Genomic DNA, 10,565 nt, shown 5'->3' with positions numbered 1-10,565 from the left:
AGAATTAGCTAAATGGAAAAGGAGGTTCAAAAGCTCACTGAAGAAAATAGTTCTTTCAAAATTAGAATGCAACAGATGGAGGTTAATGACATTATGAGAAGCCAAGAAATCACAAAACAAAACCAAAAGAATGAAAAAATGGAAGATAATGTGAAATATCTCATTGGAAAAACAACTGACCTGGAAAAACAGATCCAGGAGAGACAATTTAAAAATTATGGGACTACCTGAAAGCCATGATCAAAACAAGAGCCTAGACATCATCTTTCATGAAATTATCAAGGAAAACTGCCCTGAGATTCTAGAACCAGGGACAAAATAAATATTGAAAGAATCCACAGATCACCTCCTGAAAGAGATCCAAAAAAAAGAAACTCCTAAGAACATTGTAGCCAAATTCCAGAGTTCCCTGATCAAGGAGAAAATATTGCAAGCAGCTAGAAAGAAACAATTTGAGTACTGTGGAAATGCAGTCAGGATAACACAAGATCTAGCAGCTTCTACATTAAGGTATTGAAGGGCATGGAATATGACATTCCAGAAATCAAAGGAACTAGGACTAAAATCAAGAATCACCTACTCAGCAAAATTGAGTATAACACTTCAGGGGAAAAAATGGTCTTTCAATGAAATAGAGGACTTTCAAGCATTCTTGATGAAAAGACCAGAGCTGAAAATAAAATTTGACTTTCAAACACAAGAACCAAGAGAAGCATGAAAATGTAAACAGGAAAGAGAAATCATAAGGGACTTACTAAAATTCAGCTGTTTACATTCCTACATGGAAAGACAATATTTGTAACTCTTCAAACTTTTTTTCAGTATCTGGGTAGTTGGTGGGATTACACACACACACACACACACACACAGAGAGAGAGAGAGAGAGAGAGAGAGAGAGAGAGAGAGAGAGAGAGAGAGAGAGAAACAAGGTGAGTTGAATAGGATGGGATCATATCTTAAAAAAGTGAAATTAAGGGGTGAGAGAGGAATATATAGGAAAGAGAAAGGGAGAAATGGAATGGGGCAAATTATCTCTCGTAAAAGGGGCAAGTAAAAGACATTTCTATGGAGGGAAAAAGGGGGGAGGTGAGAGAGAAAACATGAAGCTTACTCTCATTACATTAGACTAAAGGAAGGGATAAAATGAACACTCATTTTGGTATGAAAACCTAGCTTACAATACAGAAAAGTGGGGGAGAAGGGGAGAAGCAGGATGAGGGGAATGATGGAAGGGAGGGCAATGGGAGGAGGGAGCAATTTGAAGTCAACACTCTTGGGGAGGAACAAGGTCAAAAGAGAGAATAGAAGAAATGGGGGCAGGATAGGATGGAGGGAAATATCGTTAGTACAATACAACTATTATGGAAGTCATTTGCAAAACTACACAGATATGGTCTATATTGAATTGCTTGCCTTCCCAATGAGGATGGGTGGGGAGGGAGGGGAAGAGAAGTTGGAAGTCAAAGTTTTAGGAACAGCTGTTGAGTATTGTTCTTGCATAAAACTAGGAAATAAGAAATACAGGCAATGGGGTATAGAAATTTATCTTGCCCTACAGGACAAAAGAGAATATGGGGATAAGGGAAGGGAGTGATGTTAGAAGGGAGGGCAGATTGGTGATAGGGGTAATTAGAATGCTGGGAGTTTTGGGGTGGGGGGAAGAGAGACACAGGGAGAAAATTTGGAACTCAAAATTTTGTGGAAATGAATGTTGAAACTTAAATTAATTAATTAATTTTAAAAAAGAAAGAAAAGTCTTTTCCAATAGCTTAGCTACAAAAGAGAGGAGACATATAGGACACAGCGGAGATGGAAACATCAAGGGAGGGTTTTTGGAAGATGTGGGAGCCATAAGGATGTTCATAGACAGCATGGAAGGAGACAATCAACAAGAAGAAATTGAAGGTAAATGAAATGGGAATGAAAGAAGAGGCAATCTGATGGAGGAAACAGGATGGAATGAGATTGCTTGTGCAAGCAGAGGGGTTTCTCTTAGTAAAGAGTAAGACTCACCTCTTTGTTTGAGACAGAAGTGAAGAAGCGGAAAGCAGGAGAAGATATCTGAGTAATATAACACGTAAATGAGGAAAAAAAGGAGAGAATGGCCTTGGTTTTTGTAAAATATGAGGCAAGGTTTTCAGTGGAGAGAGTGGGGAAGGAATTCATTGTAGATTTGAGAAGGGATGAAAAGATTTTGAAGAGCCTCTGTGAAAAGTGAGATAATGAATTGATAATGGAGGATTGGAAATATTGCCTGGTTGTAGTGAGGTTCAGTTGAGGTTGTGTAAAATAAATTTGTGATATTGACAGTCAGAGCAGTTATAGGATTTTCATCACCTCCAATAACATATGTAGGAACAAAGGCAATGAATAGTGGAAGTGACTCAAGGCTGAGACTTATCAGAGTATAAACGGAAGTATTGGTCAGGCAAAAACTGCTGAGAAAACTGGATAGTAGTGTGGTGGAAGCTGGACATAGACTAATGTCTGACACTATACACAAGAATAAAATTCAAATGGTTACACAATCTAGGCATAAAGGCTAATACTATAAACAAATCAAGTTTATTTGTCAGATTTATGGAAAATAGAAAAATTTGTGACCAAACAAGAGGTAGAGAACATTATGAAATACAAAATGGATAACTGTAATTACATCAAATTTGTTTGCACAAGCAAAGCCAAGCAACTAAGATTGGGAGGGAAACAGAAAACTGTGAAATAAACTTTACAACTAGTGGCTGTGATAAAGGTCTCATTTCTAAAATATATAGAGAACTGAAACAAATTTACAAGAATACTAGTCATTATCCAATTGATAAATGGTCAAAGGACATGAGCAGGCAGTTTTCAGAGGAAGAAATTAAAGTTATCTATAGTCATATAAAAAATTCTCTAAATCACTATTGATTTGAGAGCTGCAAATCAAAACAACTCTGAGGTACCACACCACACCTATCATATTGGTTAACATGACAAAACAGGAAGGTGATAAATGTTGAGGAAGATGTGGGAGAGTTGAAACACCTATTCATTGTTGTTGGAGCTGTGAGCTCATCCAACCATTTGGAAGAACAATTTGGAACTGTGCCAGAAGGGCTATAAAAATGTGCATCCCCCTTGACCCAACAATATTGCTTTTAGGGCTATATCTCAAAGAGAAAAAAAAACAGGAAAAGGTCCCACATGTACAAAAATATTTATAGCAGCTATTTTGTGGTGGCCAAGAACTGGAAATTGAGGGAATGCACATCAATTGGGGAATGACTGAACAAGTTGTGGTATATGAATGTAATGGAATATTATTGTGCTATAAGGAATGATGAACAGGTTGACTTCAGAAAAAAAAACTGGAAAGATTTATATAAACTGATGCTGAGTGAAATGAGCAAAACCAAGAGGGCATTATACACAGCAACAGCCACAGGGTGCAAGGACTGTTTTTGATATTCTTAGCCCTTCACAGCAATGCAAGGACCTAAAACATTCCCAAAGGACTCTTGAGGCAAAATGCCATCCACATTCAGAGAAAGAACTATGGAATCACAATGTAGAACGAAGCAGACTATTTTCTCTTGTGTTTATTTTGGTTTGGTTTTTCTCATGTTTCTCCCATTCATTTTAATTCTTCTATGCAACATGACTAATGTGAAGATGTGTTTAATAAGAATGTATGTGTAGAACCTATATGAAATTGCATACCAACTTGGGGAGGAAGAGGGAAAGGGGAGAAAATTTAAAACTTATGGAAGTGATTATTGAAAACTGAAAACAAATTAATTAAATAAATAAAAAATAAATATTGATCAGGGACACAAAAGAATAAGAGAGTATAGAGTTGAACCATTCATCGTGGGTGCAAGAGGGGGAAAAGAGGAATGAGTGTTTCATATAGGGGTGATGGTCTGGGAGAGAACTGAAGAAAAACTCAGTGAATTATTGGAGGTCACAGTATGAACAAAAATTCCCCTTTGATAAGGGGAAGAATGAGGGAGAAGTGGAAAGCTAATAGATTATTGGTCAGATAAGGGAATTTCAGAGTTCTTGAACATAAAACTAATAGTCATCACAACATTAAAAGTATGATCATTTTTTTCTGTGACTGTAGTGGGGTGAAGAAGATGAACTACTTAAAGAGTTAGGAGGTTTGACAGAAAGCTGTATGTCCACTGAAATTTCCTACTCTGACACAGGAGTTCGCGAGAAAAGTTGTGAGTCAGATATTGAACTTGGTGAGGAAAGAAGGAGAGTTACCTGAAGGTATACAGACAAAAGCTATCAGGATTTTGGTTATTGAGAGACAGACAGAAATTGCATCAATCTCAAAGGAGGAGAGTTTACTGAGTTATGGAGCTAGAGGAGAATCTGAATGTTAGAATGGCAAGGAAGAATTATTGTAACTTCTTACCTTATCCAGAGAGCCCAGGAGAATAAGTGACAGTGTAGCCAATACTAGGAAGGAGGGTGAGGGAAACTGTGTCATCAGAAGGAGACAGGTCTTTTGACCATTTATCATTTGAGGAGTGACACATATTGGTGACGTCCAGAAGACAGAAAGAGTGGTAAAGGAAAAGGAAAGTTTTTGATAAGGAAAAACTGAGGAAAAAGTAGAAAGCTAATAGATTATTGGTCAGATTGGAAAATTTCAGAATTCTCGCCAGTTTGTAACTGGAAAATGAAAAGAACTATTAGCTTGATAAACCTTTTAAAATAACCTTTGTAAAAGCTGATTTAAAGAAAATCTAACAAATTGACACAATCACTAAACCTATAACCAACATGATAAAAAATGGAGGAAAATGAAAATACATTTTAAATGGACAAGGTGAAATCAGAAAAAAAGGAAAAGAATAATGAGAACCTACTATACAATTACATGGCAACAAAGTCAAGGGAGTAAAAGAAACAAAAGAAAATTTCAAAAAATATATATAATCAATGTACATTAAATGGTCACCAAATGGAGATCTCAGCTAATCCTGTTTCAAAAAGATATTTAAGTTACTACATAATGAATTAAAAAATGCAGGAAAAAACTTGTTTCCGATAGATTTATAAGAAAATATGATCAAAGAAAAAACAATAGTTATGCTCCACCATTATAATCAAAATTGAGAAAGGTACTATACCAAATTTGTTTTAGGAGAAAAATATAGTCCATATATATGAATAATCAAAATAAAAATACAGAAAGAAAACTATAGTCTAATGTTAATAATAATTATCCATTTTAATTTACAATAACAGCAAAAAGGCTTTGGATACCTGTACAAAAATATCACTATGGCCTGATTGGATCTATGATACAAATATCCTAATGGTTCAGAATTTGGAAAATAATAAACAAAGTTAATCATACTAAAAACTGATAAAACTGATTAAAAACTGATAAAATCCTCACCATTATGATAGTAGGTACAGAAGGTGATTTTAATGAAGTTTAATATTCATTCATGGTTTTTAGAAGAACTTATAATACATAGGTATAATATATACTTTTTAAAATGTTATTTTTAAAAAATCTATGTGAAACCACAGTCTATGCAGCAACAAAATACTAAAAGTCTTTCTAATAAATACAGGAATCAATAAGAATGCTTCCTTTCTCTACTTTTATTTGTCACAGTTCCAGAGATGCTCACGGTAAGACAAGAGAAATTCAAACTACAGACATCAGTATGTAAGATATAAAGCTATCTCTTTGCTAACAACAATACGCTTGAATTATAAAATGTTAGAAAATCAGCAAAGAAACTAATTGAAACAATTTATAGTTTCAGTAAAGTCACAGAACACAAAACAAACACATGAACAACATTACTATATATCAATTACAAAATTCAAAAGAGAATATCAGACATGGAAGTCCTGTTCAAAATGATACGTACAAAATATTGGGCAGTTAGTCTAGACAGTATAGAAGTAATTACAAAACACTCATAGGTGGAATAAATAACTACTTCTTCATTTTCCATGATCTTTCTTTCAACCTCATCATTCAACTTAAATTGTTCTCTCTCTGAAATTACCATACATCTCTTAATTGCCAAATATAATTGTCATTTCTCAATCATCTTTCTTTTTGACCACTTTTTTGATACTGTTCTCCACTCTCTTCTTTATACTCTCTCCTTTCTATGTTTCCCTGACATTACTATCTTCTTTTTCTCCTTTTAAAAGACAACTCATCTTTATACAAAGCAATTATTGGTCTCTTCCATCTCCTGTTGCTTTCTCGTGGCAAATGAATAAGCATTGCTTTGTGCTGTCTCCCAAAGGACAGCTGTCCCTATTTTCCTCCACTGTCCCCTTACTTGAAGCACATGAATGTATATATGTATGTATGTATCTCATTACTATTGTACTCTAAGAGCCTATATTTTCCAGGGACATGATATTTATTTGTGGGAAAGTTCATCTCATACTTTGATTAATAATAGTTTATATGAACTTTGCTTGTTATACCATCTTATTAATGCTACTTAAAGCTAACTAATGCCAATTTTGCTTCTGCCCACCACCTCCCTCAATCTTCCCTTTCTTTGCTCATGGATAGGCTGAGTTAATATAGCAAAAATGACAATTCTACCTTAACTTATTTATTTATTTATTCAGTGCCATACCAATCAAACCACCAAAAATTATTTTATAGATCTAGAAAGTGTAATAAAATTCATCTGCAAGAAGAAAACATCAAGAATATCAAAGGAATTAATAGAAAAAATGCAATGGAAGATGGTCTAGTTATATCAAATCTAAATCTATATTATAAAGTGTCAATCATCACCACTGTTTGGGACTGGCTAACAAATAGAGTGGTGGATCAGTGGAATAGGTTATATACACAAGACACAGTAGTCAGTGACTATAGTAATCTACTCTTTGACAAACCCAAGGACTCCAGCTTCTGGGATTAAGAATTCACTATCTGACAAAAAAACTGTTGGAAGAACTGGAAAATAACATGGCAGAAATTAGGCAGAGATAGACATGCCACACCCTTTACCAAGATAAGGTGAGAATGGATACATGATTTTAAGATAGTGATAGCATAAGCAAATTGGGAAAGCAAGGAATAGTTTACCTGTCATATTTATGGAAAAGGTAAAAAAATTATAACCAAACCAGAAATAGAGAATATTATGAAATGCAAAATAGTTAATTTTAATTATATTAGATTTAAAAGGATTTGCACAAACAAAATCATTGCACCTAATCTTAGAAAGGAAGCAGAAAACTGGGAAATAATTTTTACAAACAGTGTCTCTGATAAAGGCCTCATTTCTCAAACACAGAGAACTAAATCAAATGTATAAGAATACAAATCATTCCCCAATGGATAACTGGTCAAAGGATAAGTGAACAGGCAGTTTTCAGATGAAGAAATTAAAGCTATCTATAATGATACGAAAAAGTGCTTTAAATCACTACTAATTAGAGAAATTCAAATTAAACCAACTCTGAGGTACCACCTCATACCTATAAGATTAGCTAATATGACAAAAGGAAAATGATGAATGTTAGAGAAGATGTGGAAAAAATGGAGCCCTAACTAATGTATCATTGGCAGAGTTGTTAACTGATCCAATCATTTTGGAGAACAATTTGGAATTATGCCCATATGGCTACAAAAATGTGCATACCTTTTGATCCAGTAATAGGTCTATATCCAAAAGTGATCATAAGAAAGGGAAAAGTGTCCATCAACTGGGGAATGCTTGAACAAGTTGTGATATATCAAGGTAATGGAATACTATTATAGTTCTAAGAAATGATGAGCAAGCAGATTTCAGAAAAAAGAAAAAAGAAACATGGAAAACTTACATGTACTTAGGCTGAGAGAAGTGAGCAGAACCAGGACAACACTGTGAATAGTAACAGCAACATTGTGTGATGATCAAGACTAAGCTCTTCTCAGCAGTACAATGATCCAAGACAATTCCAAAAGACTCAACAGAAATACTGTCCATATCCAGAGAGAGAACTATGAAGTCTCAATGAAGACCAGAGCATACTATTTCTATTTTTTTCTTTTTCATGGTTTTCCCCTTTTGTCCCGATTCTTCTTTCACAATACGACTAATGTGGAAATATGTTTAACATGATTGTACATTATGGCCTATATCAGATTGCTTCTGTCTTGGGGAGGGGGAGGGAAGGGAAGGAGGGAGAAAAATTTTGAACTCTAATTCTAACTAAGATGAATGTTGAAAACTCTCATTACATGTAATTGTAAAATAAAAATACTGTTAAGTGCAAAAAAATAAAATAAAGGACTGAAAAAAAAAAATAAAATGTGAAGCATGGTTTCCTATGGCATGGTTTCTCAAACAGCTGGTCTAATTTCTTTATCAAATTTTCAAGACCCAGAGACAGAAAAGCCCCCTCACCCCTATTGCCATCCATTGTTAGTATATGGCTACAGCTGGTGTGCCTGCTAAGATTCCAGACAACTTTTTTTTCTTTCCTTGGACTTTGATCCACATGGTGCTGTTACTTCACTGGAGCACAAATGAAAAGTTGCTTTAAAAAACAAATGTGTTGTGCATTTTCTTTTTCAAATTAGGTAATGTAAAATTTGTGTTTACGGACGTATTATATTAGTAAAGACAACTTGTTAACTTGTAACTTTGCAAGATGGCACTTACAAGTGAGAGCACTTCATGGAATAAGGAAAGCTCCTTTTCAGTGTTTGCTTAATACTGATAATCCCCCCCAAATCCACTGACTGAAACCAGACAAAAGACAAATTACATGGCTGTTGAGTAGTTTATTTTTCCAGATGGTCAGCTTGGAGCTATAGTTCACTGGCAAATAAAATTGACTAATACAGCTAAAATAAGCCACACAATGTTGCCCATGCCAGCTTAATAAAAGCACAACTTGTGCTTTTCAAACAAATTATTTGGAAATGTGAAAAGTACTGTTGAAAGTGTCTGAAAGGGATCGCCTCACCACATATTGGGTTTCTCATTGAATGTTTGGTCAGTTGGTAAGAAAACAAAGCTGTGAAAACTACTTTCCAATTGTTCTAGGGATTTCTATTTATAGTGGTGCCAGCTCTTTAAAGATAGGTTCTTTCTTGTCTACTTTCAGCAACACAGACATCCGTATCCTTTGTTTCATAATTATCTTCCTTGATTGCTTTGCTATAATAATAAAATCTCTCAAAGGAGGCAAGTGTTAGGGGATTGAAGCAGGCAAAAGTAAAAGTTAAAACTGGTCCCTCATACAGACTAGCATATTTAATATTACCAACTGGATTTCTAAATTGAAGAGACATCTAGGGAACTGGTTCTTGAATTGAAAGTTTTATCTCCATTACCAAAATCAGAAGCCACAAAAGCCATTTGGCATTTGGGCAAATACCATTAATTGGAACCAGGGCAGGTAGCAAGAATCACATTCCCTGAAATCAGTGTTGTAATTCATTATGTGAAATAATACAAGAAATAACTAACAAAAATTAAGTTGAGTAAGTGGATGAATTAAAAATTGCAGTGAATTCTTTCTTGTAGAAGTACATTGTTAAATTTTATGTCCTTTGAACTTCAGAGGAGATGCAACACTGCCTAGTAACTAGAGAGTTTATTTTAGATTCAGAAAAACTTGGGATCAAATCCTTTCTCTGACACACACTGTCTTTGGATGTAGCACACAATCATGGAAAAGTCATTTAACTTCTAAGGGTCCCAGACAATGTTCTAAATTTTTAAGTTATAGATATGTAACAGGACTTTCTAAGAATGCCCGGATTACCTAACATGAAGTCATCCTAAGAGGTTTGCTTGGGCATTTCCAGTACTCCCAAAATGGAGTCATTCCTTGTCCTCTACCATGTGGGTGAATGTAACCTCCTTTGCTTGGCTGTGTAAACAGAACAAGCTGTGTCTTAAAAACTGGCTAGACTGAGGTGATTGCTGTTTATATGCTGAGCTAGCTGCCTTATACTCTTTCCTCCTGCATCCAGAGCCATTCATTGAAATGGGTAAAGGAGAAGGATTTCCTTCCCCTCATCTTCTTTTAGTCCATGATTGGCATTTTTCTTGAACTGGGGCTTCTGTCTTGCTCTGTGTCACTTGTATTTCTCAGTTTTAGATGCCGACAGTGATCCCCACCAAACCTGGGGATTTGAGCCATGGTGACTTTGGAACCAGGATGGTAGGTGGAATGGTGCAGTCAGCTCATCTGGTATGGAAGCCTTGAGAATCCAGGGTGCCTGGAACTTGAGCCCAAGAAAGGGAGGTTGAATTTAGAACTGGGACTGTGTTAAAGGAGCCAATTAAACTATGAATCTAAACCCTTACTCTCTTCAGATGCTAAGGTAGCAAAAGAGGGATAGGAAATATGCCTCCTACTTACTGAAAACTAAACTTTATATGTTTACATTTATAGTTTTTGAAGTAAATGTTTCTTTGCAAAAGCTAATCTGACTGTTAGTGCAGGGGACATGCCTTACAATTGGGCAAGACATCTGAGAGGGCTTGAGCTATTGGTAGAGAGCCTAGATACCCCTAGTCCCTTTTAAGAGTACCAGAGAAGTCTAGGGGAAGGGTGAAGTTTAA

Source organism: Notamacropus eugenii, chromosome 1, assembly GCF_028372415.1.
Source record: "Notamacropus eugenii isolate mMacEug1 chromosome 1, mMacEug1.pri_v2, whole genome shotgun sequence".
Lineage (NCBI taxonomy): Eukaryota > Metazoa > Chordata > Mammalia > Diprotodontia > Macropodidae > Notamacropus > Notamacropus eugenii.
This window is presented reverse-complemented; position numbering follows the sequence as displayed.